The sequence below is a fragment of the Clinocottus analis genome, unplaced genomic scaffold (genome assembly GCF_023055335.1).
Source record: "Clinocottus analis isolate CAN_PGR_092001 unplaced genomic scaffold, fCliAna1.0.p SCAF_44, whole genome shotgun sequence".
Taxonomy (NCBI): Eukaryota; Metazoa; Chordata; class Actinopteri; order Perciformes; family Cottidae; genus Clinocottus; species Clinocottus analis.
In genome coordinates, this window is record NW_027176198.1 from 649,256 (window position 1) to 668,804 (window position 19,549).

The window sequence follows — 19,549 nt, forward strand, 5'->3', positions numbered from 1 at the left end:
TTCCTCTTTATTTATTACGCCTGCTGTTTCCCGCCGTGTGTTTCTTTTGTCTCGTTCTTCTCAAACCTTTTAAAAGCTTTAAAAGCTTTAAAAGCTTTTAAAGATTTAAAAGCTTTAAAAGCTTTTAAAGATTTAAAAGCTTTTAAAGCTTTTAAAGCTTGACTTGCAGCCTTCTATGTGCCTCTGTAGGAAGTACTATGTTGTCATGAGGATGATGAGGATGAGGAAGGTGATGCAGGGATCCCTTCACACTCACCGCGTCACGATTCCACTTCCTGTTTGTTTCTCGTTGTGGGCGGAGCTTGGGCTCCTCTGGTTTTCTCACGCTGGGTTGAGCTTCAGTTCTTACAGGAAGTACCAAACGGGAAACCTGGAGTTCTGTTCGGTGAATATTGTGTTTTTCCAGCGTCATCACTTTGTTTTCTGACGCTTAAAGGCTCAATCTGTGATTTAAAGGAACAGTAACCTGAAATTAAAATTACATGTGACCATTTTCCTTTTGGACTCTTTTGTAAATATAAAAAATGTAGATTTTTGTTTTCTGATGCTGTTAATCAACTTGTTTTCTTCTGTAAAAACAGCAGGAAAGTTATTTTTAGTTACTGTCATCAATCATTCAACTATGTGTACAACTACACAGCAACGCACAAAAATATAGAATGATTGCAGATTGGGCCTTTAACAACTCTGCGGTTCAGTTCCTGCTTCAGGTTTTATCGTCTCCTTCCTGTTTCCTGTTTCGTCGTAGACGTAACCTTCCTCTGACCGTCCACCAGGTGGTGACGTTGGCTCATCACTTCCTCCTCCATTAGCTCCTCCCACCTCGGCCTCCACACCTCCAGTCTCTTGTTGCTCCTGTGTGAGTCTCTTTTTGTGAACTCGTCCTTCATGACGAAGTCAGAGTCCATCAGAGGACGCTCCCTGCTAGCCCCCCGCTAGCTCCCTGCTAGCTTCCTGCTAGCTCACTGCTAGCTATAATAATACTGAGGACATTGAGGGCTCACTCACTCTATAAATGTCTTAATTCGTAAGTGTTGTAATGAAGAAGTATTGGAAATATAAGGTTGGAATCACGCTGCTGTAAATTCTCAAATGCTTTATTTTACTCTTTTTCCAACAAGATAAAAGTGTTTGTTTCTATTAAACGCATAAAAACCTGCTAAAGAAACGTGATTTTAAAAAAGCGAGCAGGAAATTGGAGGCCGAGGAAAATGTTTCTGTTTTAATGTTTTTCTTTCACTGCCGACTAATTCGGCAACGATGTTCGAGCAGCTCGGACAGACTTTGTGGTGCAGTTTACAAACAAAGTGGCGGGAAAAAAAGGCGGGAAGACAACGGGCGCAAAATGTCCAACTGGGAGTCACATTTTGTTGTCAATGCAACATTTCTCACTGAAGACAAAAAGCCAGATGTTGACTTAGAATTGAATTAGAAAAGGTTCATTTTTACGTAACACTTACTAAATCTTCTTCTTCATCTTCGTCACTCTCTTTCCCTCCAGCGGTAGGTCGGTGTCTTTGTGCACAAGATACAAACAAAACGGTACCTTTTTAAATATTAAAAGTGCATCAAAGCTGAATCAATTAGCATGAACAGTAGTTAAAGAAGTGGGCAATATATCAAAAATGATATCGATATATATATTGAATATTGTCTTTCCCTGGTTTTAACCGCTGCGTCACAATGATATCGACACCAATGAAGAACCTGCCACCAGGAAAGCTCTCTTTCTCTTTTCCACGTCTGGCTTCGAGTGTTTCCTCTCGCTGTGAGCGTCGCTTCATGTCGGGAATCCCCGTCTGCGAGTCTATTTGAGTCTCGTGTTCACCTGCTGAGTAAACCCCCCCCCCCCCCCCCCCCAGGACGTCCGAGTGGAAACTATCCCTCTCTGGCGACTATTGTCACATCCCATCACGACTCCCCTCTCGACCTCTCGACCTCTCGGGTTCATGCGAGTGTCCAACGACACGTATCCTTCTGGACGACGCGGCGGTAACGTCCTCGTTTACTGGAACTCTGGAGGTGGAATAAAGACTTGCGGCTCGGAGGGAAACTGGCCTCGCCTCCTCCGTCCGTTCAAAATGTGTCACAGAAAGCCGGCGTGTGACGCTCGCTGCCCTTCGGCCTGACTGTCAGGCGTGTAAATCTGTTGCCGGCTGAGGTTTTTTTTTTCTTGAACGCTTTTGTTTCAGCGGCGACGCTTCTTGACCTTCGCGCGACCTTGTGACCTGTGGAGCTCCGTGTCTCTGTGCTGCAGGTCGGGTCTGGTGCACCCGGCGCCGCGTGGCTGCTCATGTTGCGGTGTTGTGTTCTTTAATCCGGGCTTGTGTTGTTTTTCTTTAGAATAAGACGCATCCAGAGATGCTACTGTACGTGGGAGAAGGTGTCTGGTTGCTGTTGGGGGAGGAGGGCATGGGAAGTGAAGTTCTCAGTATATTTACACATCTCTAAAGCCTCTGCTAAAGACTGATGACTGTTCATTTAAAGCTCAATGAATTTCTATAAATATTTTAGATTGCTCAAACTGATTATGTGCAATTGTAACGACGGAAATTCAATAAAAAAAAGAGGTATTTTTACACATCAAGGTCCCGTGTGTGCTCTGTTGTCTCGGCTTGTTTATTTTCATTAAAAAAAATGCTTTTAAAGGATTTTAAAAGGTGTCCGACCCGTCTTCTCTTATTGTCCGGCGGCGTCCCTCAGGGCGGCGAGCCGGGCCCGCTGAACTTCCTCGCCCCTAAAGCAGGAGGAGGATGTGGCGTGCTGGAAAAAATATCAAATAAAAAGCCCGAATCTCTCCGGCACAAACAAAAGCAAGATGAGAGAGAAAGGAGAGCTGAGAGGAACCAAACAAACGCTCAGAGAAGCTAACAGCTCGACCGCCCGCCGCTAAACGCCGCTAACGCCTTGACGCACATCCCCGAAGTCGATTCTCCGGCTTTGACTTTTAAGTCTGGGTATTTTTAGCCGGACGCCTCCTTCCTGCCGGCGGCCATCGCTCGGACTCCGGGGAGCAAAGTTCAGTTTGGGAAAAAGTAAAAGCAAACAGGTTTGTGTTTGTTGTCGACGAGGACCGGAGGCTCCAGTGTCACTGGAAAGCTGCTTTTTCTCAACAACTGGCGGCTTTTCTTCTTTGCAAGCTCCAACAATGTTTTCTTTTTGATCGCCCGACGTCATCCGAGCTTCCTCTCTCACCGCGACGAGGTTACGCAACACCTTCAAGGCCCAGTGAACCCAGTCTGACCATTAACGCTGAGCCATGGAAGAGAAGCATCTTATTAAAACTACAACAACAGCATCAGAAAAGAACAAGACAGAAAATGTGTTTATTGATGCTGATTGTCACGGTGAAGCTTATTGATCTGATTTGTAATCTAGAAAAAGATTTTTAAGTGTCTGATAAATAAATAAAAACTATTGAAAATGGGGAAATTATTTATATATATATATATATATATATATATATATATATATATATATATATATATATATATATATATATATATATATATAATCTCGTGTTGGGTAGATGTTCAGGAGGCGAGCGGCTCCTCGTGCTGACAGATGATGAGCTCATGGAAACTCTTCTGAGTGCCGCTTAAAAAACTGGAGAATGATTTATAATGAAATGCAGCCGTAGAGGAGGAGGAAGAGGAGGAGGAGGGATAGGAGAAGGAGGAAGAGGAGGAGAAGGAGGAGGAGGGTCTTCATGTCCATCAAACCGCAGTAGCGTTGCATCCTATTGTTTGCAGAGACGTTTGACCTTTGACCTTCAGACTTTTATTCTGGTGGGAAGATGAATGAAGGACTCTGAGGTGTCAGAGTTCCTCTGAGGTTCCTGACAGTCAGACCTTCACTTCAGGTTTAGTGTCTCATCTCAGGTGCTCATGTTAAAGGGAACATTTCATGAATGCAGGTTCAACTTTTGTCTTTCATTTTGTTTTGTTTGACATGAGAATCATATATTTTTAGATTTGAGTAGATCCATTTCCTCCATGTTTTTATTAATAAATGTGCATAAAAGAGGTTATGAATGTTTGATTTAAGAGACGTAAACAGACAAAGAAGTGAAATAGTTTGGATGTTTTCCTTCAACCAGACTCATAAAACCCTCAAAACCCCCAGAATCCTCTGCTCCTCGTCCTCTTTCATCTCCTCAGCTGCTGATACAAAAGTCTGAACAACAACAGAGAGCTCGTGAGAAGAAGAGCCGTCTGTGACACGTGGGAGGAGCTGCACTTATTTGGGCAAGAGGGGGCGGGGCTTAGCAGCAGGAGGAAGATGATGATGATGAGAGGAGGGGGGGGGGGGGGGGGTGCACCTGCGTTAGAGTCGCACCAACAGGGATGAAAACAGGATCTGGAAGTTGAACAACATCCTGCCCCCCCCCCCCCCCCCCTCCTCTTCCTGCTCCTCTGCAGAAAGTGGAGGTGAATCAATCACTTTCCTGCTCATTCATCTTCTTTTTTATTCACTTATTGCTTTTTCAAAAATAAAAACTCCTAAAATAAAACAATGAGCGTGACTAACTCGTGCAGGAACTTCGTCCCTCTGGAAGTCACGTTTGGGAATTCCCCCTAAAAAAAGCCCGTGGTTCTCTTCCTTCCATTAAATACTGTTTTGTGTCAACGTCACAGGGACGAGGCTCCTGAAGCCTTGAAGGTAACAGACAGAAAGACGTAATGTCGACAACCTCATACATAATGTTTCATAACTAAAGAGAAACAAATGAGCAAACGAAATGCAACATGAACACACGACACAACTTCTTATCGTGTTACTTTGACTAAGTTGCTGCTTGACATCCACAGCGTGACGTCATCTCCCTGCAGGGTTATTAATATCTGCTGTGGACCAATGAGACGGCAGGAGGGAAAAGCCCGATGAAAACAGAAGTTGCCTCTTGCGTAAGCTCCACTGGTCTGACCGCACACAGGAAGTGACCGCCGGATGAGGAAGTGGACGCGTCCCGCTCGCGAGGGGAAGAAGAAGTGTTAAAGTTATTAGCCGGGTGGGAGCGGTGCGTTTAGGGGCATCCTGTGCACGGCAAACGCTTCCTGCTGCTGATCTGCAGCGCCGCGAAAAACAACCCCCGAGGGAGGGGCGGGGGGAAGAAGGGGGGGGGGGTGAGGATGGGGGGAGGGGAGGGGCATGAGAACCTGAAGCACACAGGTGGAAACTATACGGCGCCCTCCCAGAAGGCCGCCTGTCTCTCTATACAGCGGGCCCCTATAGAGGCCCTCCAACTCCTCAACGGAAAATTCATGTTTTTCATTTTAGCAGGCACATTCCTACACACACACACACACACACACACACACACACACACATGCACACGCACACACACGCACACACACACACACACACGCGATGGGGCCCCTCCTGACGTGCAGCTCGCTAAACTCAAGAGAACATCAGATTACTGCACATTACGAGGTCGTTATGTAAGAGCAGCAGCGACAAAGCTCCTCCGTACCTGAGACGTCCCGACCGACGGCGAGCCGCAGGGGAACGGCCGAAATCGTAAAAATAATAATAATAATAATAATAATAATAATAATAAGCGCTGGATGCGTTCCCTCTGCGGCGGAGAATTGAATCTCTTTGGCTTGATGCTTGAGCTTTTGGCTCAGCCGCTGTGTTCTTCAGGATTCTGCAAAAAAAAAGTAGAAAACGAGAAGAAAATCCGCTCCGCGTCCGTGCAGCCGTTGTTCCTGCAAACATGCACGGATACGTCGAACATGCAGTTTGTTTTTTGGCATTTGGTCCGAAGTAGTGACGTCGTGCATCAAGCAAGTTTAACCTTTTGGAAATCCTCCCATTTTAATACCCAGCATGCCCCATTCAGACAATCTTATGACATAAAATACATATTTTTTTCTCATTTTTTAACCAAACGACACAGTTTCTTGACTGAAACTCCTTCCTAACAGGACAAGACTTTGTTTTATTGTGATTTATGTTGCAGGTTCTGATTCTTTAGGTCCTAATCTTTCCATAAAGGTCTTATTGACGCTCCAGGAGGCTTTTTTGTGGAATCTGGCTCATATCATGCTGGATGTTCATAGTTACAATCAAAATATCCTTTAAAAGTGATTCTTTTTGCAGATATAATTTTTTTTCTCAAGACTTTGCTGAACAAATACAAACAATAAACACAAGTACTAATTAATTTGGGGTTCCTACGACGACTCAAACAGGGAAAAGAGGTCTGCAGACAAAACTGGATCCACAGTTTTCAGCAGGTTGAGAAAACGTTAAATGTAGAAAGTTACTCAAAGAAAGCACCAACGCTTTCACCCTGAGAGCATTCAAACTTTTCAGTGTTTAAGTTCAGGGCCCTCGTCCGTAGCGAGAGCCACAGAAACAACTACAACTAGATTGTAGTCTAGTTTCATGACCTGCAGTAATGATATTTGTTGGACTGGGTGCAGCATGAGAGTGGCAGCTCCTCTCCGGTCGCAGCGTGGATGAGCTCGGCACTCGCCCGTCGTTCCAGGCGAGCTTCCTGCGTGTACCATGAGACTGTAACGGCGATGTTAATGCTCCTTAATGCTGCTTTAAAGCCGGCGAGCCGCATCCGTCCGCGTTGACCTTCACATGGCGCGTGTCCAACCCGACACCGGCCACCAGCGGGGAGCTCGCAGCGTTAACCCTTCATCACGACGCCGCCGCGCCTCGTTTCAAACAGGAGACTCTCCCCGGTAACAACCAGGCGGCCCCGAGCCAAAAGCGGCCACGCAGAGGTCACGGCGAGCGACCCGGTGGAGGCCCCGCGGCGCCGGGCCGGGAGGAAGGTGCACGGCCTCCATAAATCTCCTCGGGCTTCAATGTAAACAGCGTGTATGGACCTGAAGAGCCGCCACACGGAGACTGCTGCTTCATGTAGAAGCATGACGGCATGACGGCATGCGGACGAGCTGCCGCTCACCTTGTGAGCCTCACGTCATCTGCACAAACAAATAAATAATAATACAGAATATAGAGAAACAGAGCTCAGCGCTACTTTGAACAACTTTAAAAAAAAACAATTATAGCTAATCGTTTCAAGCTAATTGTTTTCTAGCTAATCGTTTCTAGCTAATCGCTTTTAGCTAACTGTTTCTGCTGAAGTGCCAAAAGGAAGGGGAGAGGAGACAAGGAAGGAGGTGAGGAGGCTGCTGAGGAAAGCTAAATCTTTACTCTTAAGTACAAACTTTATATTGAATTGATCAGCAGGGTTGAAAGAAGAGCGGGGCATGAAGAGGGTATGAGGGGGGGGGCATGAGGGGGGATGAGGGGGGGGAGGTTGGCGGGTATGAAGCGGGATGAGGGGGGGGAGGTTGGCGGGTATGAAGGGGGATGAGGGGGGGGGGGGGCGGGTATGAAGGGGGGTATTGTTGGCAGGCCTCACACAGTTCCTCCCCTCGTGTCTCTGTTGGGTCGCGCGTCCCTTCTCTTCTTTCTTTCCATTCATTCTTTCTTGTGTAATTAAAGACCACACAACAGTCGCGCTGCAGCATCAAAGGGGAGTTCCTGACGGGATATAAAGAGACTGGAGATCAACTATTTCCCCGTCTGCTCCTTTGACCTGTCACGTTTCTTTTTGCCTGGGGCTGGAGGGGGGGGGGGGGTAGTTTCCGTCTGAAAAGCCCAAGCCGATCAGGTTCCTTGATTGCAGTTTGTTTCCCCTTGTTAAGGAGAAAATAGAAGCGTGAGGGGGTAAATTTAGATGAATTTGAAGATCTGCTCGGAAACCATAAGCGAGGAGGGACGGCCGATGTGATTCCCAGTAAGACCAGTCCACACCAGCACAGTGGGCTACTGGACGGCCCCAGTGACTCGGCAGCAAAGCAGCAAAGGGTCAACGAGGTCGTTGGTAATACAGGAATGAAAACGTGTTCTGAAAGTTAACTAGATGGTCAGGAGAGAGAATGCAGCTTCAACACATGAAGCATGGACTTCTATACAACCAGAGGAGTCGCCCCCTGGTGGTCAGGAGAGAGAATGCAGCTTCAACACATGAAGCATGGACTTCTATACAACCAGAGGAGTCGCCCCCTGGTGGTCAGGAGAGAGAATGCAGCTTCAACACATGAAGCATAGACTTCTATACAACCAGAGGAGTCGCCTCCTGGTGGTCAGGAGAGAGAATGCAGCTTCAACACATGAAGCATGGACTTCTATACAACCAGAGGAGTCGCCCCCTGGTGGTCAGGAGAGAGAATGCAGCTTCAACACATGAAGCATAGACTTCTATACAACCAGAGGAGTCGCCTCCTGGTGGTCAGGAGAGAGAATGCAGCTTTAACACATGAAGCATAGACTTCTATACAACCAGAGGAGTCGCCCCCTGGTGGTCAGGAGAGAGAATGCAGCTTTAACGCATGAAGCATAGACTTCTATACAACCAGAGGAGTCGCCCCCTGGTGGTCAGGAGAGAGAATGCAGCTTTAACACATGAAGCATGGACTTCTATACAACCAGAAGAGTCGCCCCCTGGTGGTCAGGAGAGAGAATGCAGCTTTAACACATGAAGCATAGACTTCTATACAACCAGAGGAGTCGCCCCCTGGTGGTCAGGAGAGAGAACGCAGCTTTAACACATGAAGCATGGACTTCTATACAACCAGAGTCTCCCTCTCCGGAGGTCTTCCTGGTTGCAGTGACTCAGCGTTCCTTGTATAGATCCTGAGTCTCTTAATCCTTAAATAATCACCAATGCAGAAAAAGAAGATCCCAGCTGATTCCCCATGAGCGTGCACGTTATTACTGACATGGAACATATTTCCCTCTTCCTATTTTGGATTTTCCAACGTGCACCAGCAGGAGGGGAAAGGGGGGGGGAGTGTGTGTGTGTGTGTGTGTGTGTGTGAGGGGGGGGGGGGGGGGGGGTTACCCGAACCGGGCCGCTGTTTACTCACAGCTCAAGACAAACAAACTATTTCTGAATCCACCTTCAAGTGGAAGGTGAAACTCCATATTTACCTGTCAGACGGGGACAGCTGCTTGTCCTCAAATTGTAACACACACACACACACACACACACACACACACACACACACACACACACACACACACACAGAGGCGAGCAGAGGTCAGGAGGTCGGCTCTGAGTGATGGGAGACGAGCGGCCGGCTTCCTGGAAGCTGCAGAGAATCTTCACTTTGGAGTTTTCAGGAGTTTCCAAAAAGTTTCCTGTAACTTCTCTGTGACGAAGAGCTGCTGTGAAGAGAACGCTGCATGAGCTTTAACATCTAAAGATGAAAAACATATCTGTCGTGCACTAAACATATAGTCAGTGGACAGATAATGAGAGTGTGACAGCGTATGAGTATTCATAGTCTCTGTAGTGTCTCAATGCTACATTCTGGAAAGTGTTCATACCTCTATTTACACTTATCTCATTTATTTTTTATTCAATGAATTCATTTTTTTTATTATTTATTATTATAATATTATTTTATTATTATTATTATTATTTTTTTAGAACAGACTGATGATATTTAATATTTTCTGGATCTTTCATTGTAAATTTTAATCATTTTAAAGTTATAAATAAACTGAATCACTTGTTTTATTCTGGAGCTGATCACTAAAATTATTTATAAAACGACATTAACAAAGAAAACTGTGTTTAGAAAAATAAATCATTATTTATTTGTATGTTTTACTTTTTCTGAAGTCGTGTTGGAGAGGATCGGTTCCTCACTCTCAGCTCGCGCTGCCTTTAATACAAATAGAGATTAAATGGACTTTATGTATAAAACAAAGTCATAACATGTTCAGAGCAACTCGATGAACTTTGAGTCTCACGACCAGAAATCTGCTGCAGATGCAAAAAGAATCTGAAACTCATATTTCTGTACCATCCATCAAACGGAGGCTGTAGATAAACTTCATTGACCTCCACACACACACACACACACACACACACACACACACACACACACACACACACACACACACACACACACACACACACACACACACACACCCTGTGAACGGCTCCTCTCCCGCAGCAGCTGGTTCCTCGTATTGTTCCTCGCTGCCGGAGGAGAGCGTCACGGCGACACCTCTGCAGCGTCCCTCAGGGCTCACTCACTTCATCTCCATCTGTCAGGGGGAGTGGAACCTCGAGCTCGGCCTGAAGGACCGGGGGAAAGTTTCCCCAAGGAGGCTTTGGTGTTGCGCAATGAGCGCGACGTCGACCACCAAATCACACACACACTTATCCGCTGTGCAAAGGATTGTGGGTCAGAGGAGCGTGCAGGCGTCATTCTGCTGAACACCACCCTGCTGTACGTGGCATGCTGCATGCGATGCATCTGGACATATCCAATAGTTTATATTGCATGTAAATAAACAACAACAACAATGTGGCCATGGCCGTAATCCAAGATGGCCGACACAAGGTCCGACGGGCCTCGACCCTCTGACGTCAAAAGGGAACCCAACTTGTATTCCTGTTTGCAGACACAACCAAAATAATTGCGACCTCTGTGTCCTCTGTGACCTCTGCGACCTCTGTGACCTCTGCGTCCTCTGCGACCTCTGTGTCCTCTGCGTCTTATGTGACCTCTGTGTCCTCTGCGTCCTCTGCGTCCTCTGTGACCTCTGTGACCTTCGCTCAATGTCACTGTTTTTTCTTTATGTTCTTCTTCTGATGCGTTTACAGTAAATCTGATGGAGGATCACAACTTTTTTTCTTATTCTTCTTCTTTTCCTGGAATCAGGAAGTGGCCCCGTATATTTAGACCTCAGCTGGTTCAAGGCCCAAAGGGGGCGGAGCCAGAGTCCGGCTCCTCTGTCGTGGTTTGATGCTGTTTTCCTCAGAAACCCGACTGCCCACGAGCAAACCAGAGGAACACGCGAGGTTCAAATAATGAATTATGGAAAATGTTCTGGACTGTTGGTTCAAGATATTTGAGTCATCTTGAGCTTTGGAAACTAGCTATATATATATATATATATATATATATATATATATATATATATATATATATATATATATATATACATATATATATATATATATATATATATATATATATATATATATATATATATATATATATACATACATACACATAATACATCAATAAAACTTGATCTAAAAAGACGTTTTCACACGTTAAAGTGAAACAGAACGATCACCAACGTGGTCAACATAATACTTTAGAAACGGACTTTCCCACATTTAACGAGCTGCCGGATCCTGAAAAGAGAGAGAAGAGAGAGAGAAAGGGAGAGAGAGAGAGAGAGAGAGAGAGAGAGAGAGAGAGAGAGAGAGAGAGAGAGAGAGAGAGAGAGAGAGAGAGAGAGAGAGAGGAACAATCATAAATCTGTTTCAGTTTTAATAGCTGACAGTAACATTAAAGCACCAACTGCTCCTCATCACCTCCTCCACGCCGCCCTGACCCGCAGCAGCTGCCGACACACAGCTGTGTGTGTGTGTGTGTGTGTGTGTGTGTGTGTGTGTGTGTGTGTGTGTGTGTGTGTGTGTGTGAGGGAGGAAAAAGGGTGTGACGGACGGGGGACAGTAACTGTCGTCCGTTTTTAGCCGTCCCGTTTCCAGTGTCGTCCGTGAGATTCCAGAGAAGCTGCTGCTGCTCAACAGCTGCTCTGCAACCCGACGCCAGCAGAGGCCTCTGCAAATAACGCTGCATCCTCTGGAGGAAGAGGAGGAGGAACAGCTTCTAAAGCCACAAAGAAAAGTATCGTCGTGTTGCTTCTGCAACGTTGTAGCCAAGAACGTTCCCGTTGGACGAACCTGCAAAACACCAGAACACACGAAACTGTCCGATAAAAACCTTTTAAAATACTTCTACTATCTTCAATATCTAAACATGCATGAGTGTGATATTATTTGTGATGTTATTTTTTGCCTATTTGGGTGTCCATCAAACTAACCAATGAACACTCAGGAACCTCCTGAGGCCCCGCCCACCTCCTGCAACAATTTTGTTCACCATCATATTTAACATTAGTCAAGAGAAAGATACCGAACAAAGTTTATTTCTCTCTTGATTTGTTTGTGTCAGAATGTTCTGGAGATGTTCATAATGGACAATATGTCCATAATGTTCTCTTTGGAAATATTTCAATTTTATAAATGCTATTATTATTTGGAATTTGCCTTTTTTTTAACTTTACTTTGTTTGTTTTACTTTCCTGTTATTTTCTTCTGGACTATTGTAAACTGATCAACACGTACAATACCTACAGTATGAAGCTCCCAGTATAAAGTCCAGTATGAAGTCCAGTATGAAGTCCAGTATGAAGCTCCCAGTATAAAGTCCAGTATGAAGTCCAGTATAAAGTCCAGTATAAAGCTCCAGTATGAAGCTCCCAGTATAAAGTCCAGTATGAAGTCCAGTATGAAGCTCCCAGTATAAAGTCCAGTATGAAGTCCAGTATAAAGTCCAGTATGAAGTCCAGTATGAACCAGCAGCAGTGGGAGCAGATGTGTCGTACGAGGCGAGACGAGGAATTAACGAAACAGAAAGTTAAAAAGCAAAAAAATGAAATTGATGGTTTCTGGGTTTGCCCTTTAAAATCAGCAAAGTGAGGGAGACACGAGTACTTTGTGTCTCTGGAGAAGAAGTTCGTAAAGAAAGAGAAGCGACGGCGTCATCAGACGTGAAGCCTGCAGCTGAAACTCATGCAGATTAACTTCATCAATGGAAATGTGTTGGTGTAACGTCCACAGAGCCCGTTTGAGTTTCAATATTTCATAACAACAAAATCATTCTAGTCTCCCAAATCGGAGTTATGAAGCCTTTTATGAATTTAATGACAAACCTTGAAACACGATTTTACATTCATGCGATATTGAAAATCATGTTTTGTACATTTAAATCATTATGAATGTTTTCTGTCTTTTAATATGATGGATAAAACTACTGCAAGTCAAATATGAACTAGTAGTTCAAGCTGCTGGCGGCCATCGCCTGAACTACTTGGCATTTTTGGCGGGAAGATAATAAGACGCTTGCATGTTTTCCCGCCAAAAACGTTGCTGTGACGCATGTAATTTATAGTGTTTAAATGAGAGTTTCAAATTGTGTGTTGCACTTTCCTCGCAGGGTTAAAACGTCAGCTGAGCCCGTGTGGCTGTGAAGTGGACGTTTCCAGTCCATCCAGTGGAAAAATACAACCGGCCCAAAGGCTGCTGGTTAATTTCCGTGAAGGTGCTAAAGCAGACGTCTCCGCTGTGTCAATGTTTGGCTGAAGCTCTGCGAGGTTTCACGCGTGGAGCAGACGAGAGGCTTCACTTTGAGTCCTGGACCTTCAGGTCTTCAGTCGTGATGCCGTCGGCAGCAGCACGCTGTTTGTTTGATGCGCAACGGTGTCATGAACGAACGTCAGAGGTTAGCTTAAAGCTAACTGCTAGCAGCAAACTAATAGACTGAAAGCACGTCCCCAGATTCACTTTTTACAAAATGATAATCTGAATGGTTGACATACCCGCAGTAAATCTGGATTATCTCCTCAACCATTAGGTCTATTTGATTAATTTAAAAATGTATAATATACAGAGAACACTTGGGAACATATACAATATAAAAGTTCATATATGTGTTACTAGTATACTGGTTTACGATAATGCTCAGAAAAGGAAAATCAAACAAATAAAAGTGGTATTTTCGTAACCATATTTGCTGTATCTGAACTTCCTCTCCTCTTTTATCTCAGGATGCGTCTCCGTCCTCTCCTGATAGACGTGTTCAATCCTTCCTCCTCTAACTGCATCACCTGGATTGACGCGTATTGATCGTCTTGAGATTGAATCTGATCGTCTGAAAGCGGCTGACGTCGGGATCGGACCCTGCTAGGAAACAAAGAAACGACTAGAACTGGTTGACAAATCCAATCGGAGCATGTTATTATAATATAAAATGTATATTCCACGTAAAACACTGTGTTCTCAGCAAACCAACACTCGCCAATCTATGTTTCTATTTCTTTAACTGTTCTTTTTGTCTGAAGTACTTTTCACAGAAAAACACATTTCTTCTATATATGTTTTTTAATTTTTATTTTTTTTCTCCATTTTTTTAACGTTTAAAGGATTTTTTTACGTTTGAAAAAAATGAAGAAAATTAAGGTTTTTTTAAAGTTTTTCCTTCTAAAAAAAATACTTTTCCTAATTTTTTCATTTATTTTTTAAAACGTAAAAAAAAGTTTTTGTTGTAGTTTTTTTTTCTTCTCCATTTTTTTTCATTTATTCATTTTTATTCTTTATATTATTATATGTCTTCAGAACATTTCGATGCGTGTTTTAGAGCATCAACCAATCAGGTTGTGCGGAGCGAACGCCGGTGACCACGACGACGACTTTGAGGTCTTACCTTTCACAATAAAAGCCCCGAAACATAAAGAATAAAATATGTCACTGCAGCTTTAAGGCGTTTCCCTCGTGGTCAAAGGCCGTTGAGCTTTGCTGAGAGCGTCTTGGTCCACAGAACGTAAACAAAGGTCCTCGTGTCCATAAATACTCGTGTTTCAGCCTGATGAGGTGTTTACTACGCCGCTCTCGCCCCCGGGACGCCCCCCTCCTCCCCCTCCTCCCCCCGTCACCCCCCACCCCGCTGCAGGGCCCCCGAGGCCTGCGGAGGATTCCCTCGGTCCTCTCGCTGGGACCAAACCTGCACGATGCCTTCAGGGACCACGCGGCCGTCCTGAGGCCTCGAGTCGAGAACTGATGAGGAGCATGAAAAGCATCAAAGCCCAGTGTGCACCGCCGTGAGCGCTCCTTTAAACCAGTTATAGAAACAACACCTTGTTGATGACACACACACACACACACACACACACACACACAGAAACAAAAAGTACCGCACAGCAGCGATAACGTGGTTAAAATCTAACCGTCGGTAAATGATCTCAACATCAATCTGAGGTGTGTTTACCCGCCGCGGTTGCTATGTAGCGGCGGGTAACACACACACGCACACGCACACGCACACACACACACACACAAGGCGCCATTAGCGTCCATAAAAAGCCGGCCCTGTCAGCATTAATCACCGGCGGGCTGTTATTGTGAGCTCTTTAGCAGGAGGCGTACCTGCAGCACGGTGACCCGGCAGCCTCCTCTACGTTCACCTCGTCCTCCACAAACGTCCCAGAATGCTCAGGGGGGTGTTCTCGTCCTCAGCAGGGGCTGGAACACACGTTGCATGCTCAAATAGACAAGAAGGTTTATTCCCGTTGTGCTGAAGAGACGCCGCGTAACCGCTCGCCGTGTGTTTCAAAACAAGATTTCAACAATTTCAACCATCGCAGCCTCCAGAGCGTCCTCCAGAGCGTCCTCCAGAGTGTCCTCCAGAGCGTCCTCCAGATCGTCCTCCAGAGCGTCCTCCAGAGCGTCCTCCAGAGTGTCCTCCAGAGTGTCCTCCAGAGCGTCCTCCAGAGCGTCCTCCAGAGCGTCCTCCAGAGCGTCCTCCAGAAACCCGTCAACACCTGAACTTTAACACAAAATGCAACGTTGTAGCAACGATTAGTGTAGAAAGATACAACGAGCAACACTATTGTCATATTGTATCATATCATAGTGATACTAGTATCATATTGTATCACATCATAGTGATACTAGTATCATATTGTATCACATCATAGTGATACTAGTATCATATTGTATCAAATCATATAGATACTAGTATCATATTGTATCATATCATAGTGATACTAGTATCATATTGTATCATATCATAGTGATACTAGTATCATATTGTATCACATCATAGTGATACTAGTATCATATTTTTGTGCAATACTGTTATATATTTTATATTTTGCGTGTTTCTTTAACTGTCTGTTATCTGTGCTCATGAGATAAAAACATCTTGAATCTTGACTCTTGAATCTTGACTCTTGACTCTTGAATCTCGTGTCCAGCCGCTTCTGCTCTCGCTGTCTGGAAGTGTCTGACTATTGTAAATCACATTTAATAATCTTTCTGTTTTACACTTCTTTTCCTTTGGGGCCAATAATGATGTTGAAGTGTGAACTCGGACAAATCCGCAATTTCTGGTTTTTGCCCTTTCGAAATTCGTCAAAGTGAGGGAGACACGAGTAGTTTGTGTCTCTTCAGAGAAGGACGAGAACATCATCGGACATGAACTGTGGAGCGAAACTAACGCAGAAGATCTTCTGATCTTCTCAAGTTTTCAGGCACGAGGCTAAACGTCTACAAAGCTCCTTTTTGACGCCAAAATCCGTTTTTTTTCCAAACCGTTGTCCGGGTGTTAAACCTGAGTTGGTATTTACGGCCCGTCTCGCTGGCGTACTTGAGTGATCCCCGGTGGAGGTGCTGCCGGCCGGCATCCCTTTACGAGGACTTCACAAGATGTGACGGACACATTTTTTTGTGCGTTGACTTCCTGTTGGGACGTTTGAACAATGGCACCATTCTTTGGGTTTTGAGGCCCTTAAGAGGACGAGTCCCGGCTCAAAGAACTCAGTTCATCCGAGTTACAACAAGACCGGTTTTCTCCTTCCAGCCCCAGCGGGCGTCTAGACGGACGCGCTCGGTTTCAGGTGCAAAGGGTTTCACTCTGGAGATGAATAGGATTCCTTTTCCTTCAAAATCAATGAAAACTTTTCAAAAAACTTCAATAGCCACACTTCTTTGCCTTTGACACAGCTGAACGGCTGGTGGCTCGAAGCAGACGGTCACGAGTCAGCGCTAATTCACGGCGCTGAAAGGGCTCGTGTGTTGGAGCCCACCGCCACCACGCCTCTTTTAGCCGTTTGAGGATGAAGAGAGACTGAAGAACACATATCGCTTACATCTGTCTGCATGAGCACTGGTGGATTTCCACTTTATTAACCTCAGAGACCTTCCTCGAAGGTCTTCATCGACCTCCCAAGACATACCAGTCCATATATGGGCCTCTGGAGCGTTTATGTTTATGACACTATTCCACAAACATATGAGGATAAACCATAAATATGACTTACTTACAATATTCAATACAGCCTTTTTTGAGCTCTATAGATGCATCAAACAAATAACTGATCAATCAATCAGTAGCGTTCGCTGCATAAGCTGCATTAGCTGTGTTAGCTTGATTAGCTGCATTAGCTCCCTGACAGCAGATCATAAAGGCAACAGTTAGCATTGAAAGCGGTAGCTCCAGAGCTGCGTGCGCGGCTTTGTTAGCAACGCTGATGTTATCGCACAGGATGCAAGATACACAAAGACATTGTCAATGATTAAATGGACGCCACAGAAGCTCGGGATGAGGCGGCATTGCTGCGTGTGCCAGATATCTACAGACGAACAGAGGGAGGGATTAACTATTCAGGGTGGGGGGGGGGGAGGGAGGGAAGGGAAGGGGGACAACAGCTGTGGATGGGATTGTTTCACAGAGCGAGAACTTTTCTGGCAACCTTTTCTGAGAGCGGCCGCATCCTGACAACCCAGGACAACTGTTTACATGAAGCACAGACTTCTATACAACCAGAGGAGTTGCCCCCCTGGTGGTCAGGAGAGAGAATGCAGCTTCAACACATGAAGCAGAGACTTCTATACAACCAGAGGACTCGATCCTGCAGTCGACTCGAGGCTGAAAGTTTTCTCTCTGATCTGATTTGTCCAACGTGTCATTGTTCTATAAAAAGACCGAGTGAAGCCGGATTGAATTAACAAAATGATTCGTTCTCGTAATGATGATGATGATGATGATGGTAAAGCTTCCTAATTGGCCGTTACAGCGTGTGTGTGTGTGTGTGTGTGTGTGTGTGTGTGTGTGTGTGTGTGTGTGTGTGTGTGTGTGTGTGTTAACGGGTGCTCGTGTTGTGGTTTCACCACAAAAGACTGGAACCAGCTCGCGGTCACATCGCTCGCATTCTTTTGGCCCTTTTTTTTTTTTTCTGCCACCCTGACATTCTGTTTGATAAAAGGAGGATCAGAACTGGAATCCGTTGAACAAACTGTGGCTCGCTTTGACTCAGGAAACTGTCCATCGTGGTCGCTGCGTTCCGCAGGTGAAGCTCAGCGTTCAGCTCGGCTTCTGAAATCAGTTTTTCTTTTAGTCGCCGCGTGTGTTTTAATAACGATGAGCTCGGCCTGACTTGAACCTCCGGTGTGTGTTCTCACTTCTTAATCACCAACACGTCTCTCGGGGCTCGTGACCAATCACAGCGCTGCGTCCCGACATGCTTCTTAAATCCTCGTCTGTCAGAAGGCTAATCTCTGCCGCTTAACTGCAACGTATGAAATATGAGGCCAACCTCGATCCGTCAAACACTAAAGCCCCCCCCCCCCTCCTCTCACCCCCGTTGACCTCGGGTCACCGTCTCCACCACCGGGGAGGTCGAGGTCACACCGGTCTGATCCGGTATCAGGGAGTTATCTCTGAAAATAATACGATTCACTTTTTCAAACAAACCCGAAGTTACAGTCGGAGATTCTTTTACGACGGATCGGTCAACATTATATATTATTTAAATATACTCTAAAAACTATTGTGAGCAGAGCTGAAATGTTTCCAACTAATAAAGTAATTGCTAAACTTTTGAGTATTTTTTCATTAAAAAAAGGGTCAAATTTGATTCTTTGCAGCTCGAGGTTGTGCGGGGGTCAGGCGGATGGAAGTCGTGCAGCTCGGGGTCGTGCATCTCGGGGTCGTGCAACTCGGGGCCGTGCAGCTTGAGGTCGTGCAACTCTGGTTTCTGCAACTCTGGTTTGTGCATCTCGGGGTCGTGCATCTCGGGGTCGTGCATCTCGGGGTCGTGCATCTCAGGGTCGTGCATCTCGGGGTCGTGCATCTCGGGGTCCTGCATCTCGAGGTCGTGCAGCTCGGGGTCGTGCATCTCGGGGTCGTGCGGGGTCGTGCATCTCGGGGTCGTGCATCTCGGGGTCGTGCATCTCCGTGTGCAGCAGGAAGACTCGCTCCACGCGGCGAGGATTTCAGGCCGAGCCGCCTGAGCGCCGGGTTCCCAGCAGCCTCGATGGAGGCGCTCACAGTCGCGGCAGCGCGGGCCGTTGTTTGTGTTGACGCTCTGGAGCGCTCTGCGCCTCCATTGTCGTCGTCCAGGTCGCAGCTTCAGCTGCCAAAGAGTTAAAAAACTCAAATAAATAAGCGGCTCAGAAGCCGGCAGATTGTGTTCACACACAGCGAGCGAGCGGCCGCACAATAGAAACACAACTCCTTCACCTACAGACGCAGGAAGTCACTTCAATGTGCCTTTCCTGGTCCGCGACTTTAAAATGAATAATTCAATAAATAAATGATATTAAATGGTGAGACCGGAAGCCGACTCCCTTACTTTCCCACCAGCGAGGGAAACGCTGCTGCTGCTGCCAGGAGCCGCTTGTTTACCGGGAAATAAACAAACAAGGGTATTTAATATCGGCTATTTTGTTGTGCTTTTCTACAACATGTTGTGTTGTCTGTTCTTTTTCCTCTGCGCTGGTTTTTGAAAGCATGAAACGTTCGTTTTTAAATCGCGTCCGACGCAGGAAAATATGACGAGACGCAGATTGTGATCATCAGGACGAGCAGCTGAGTCATTCTCTCTCTTCCCGTCTGGAGAAAGGATGGAGAGATGAATCAGA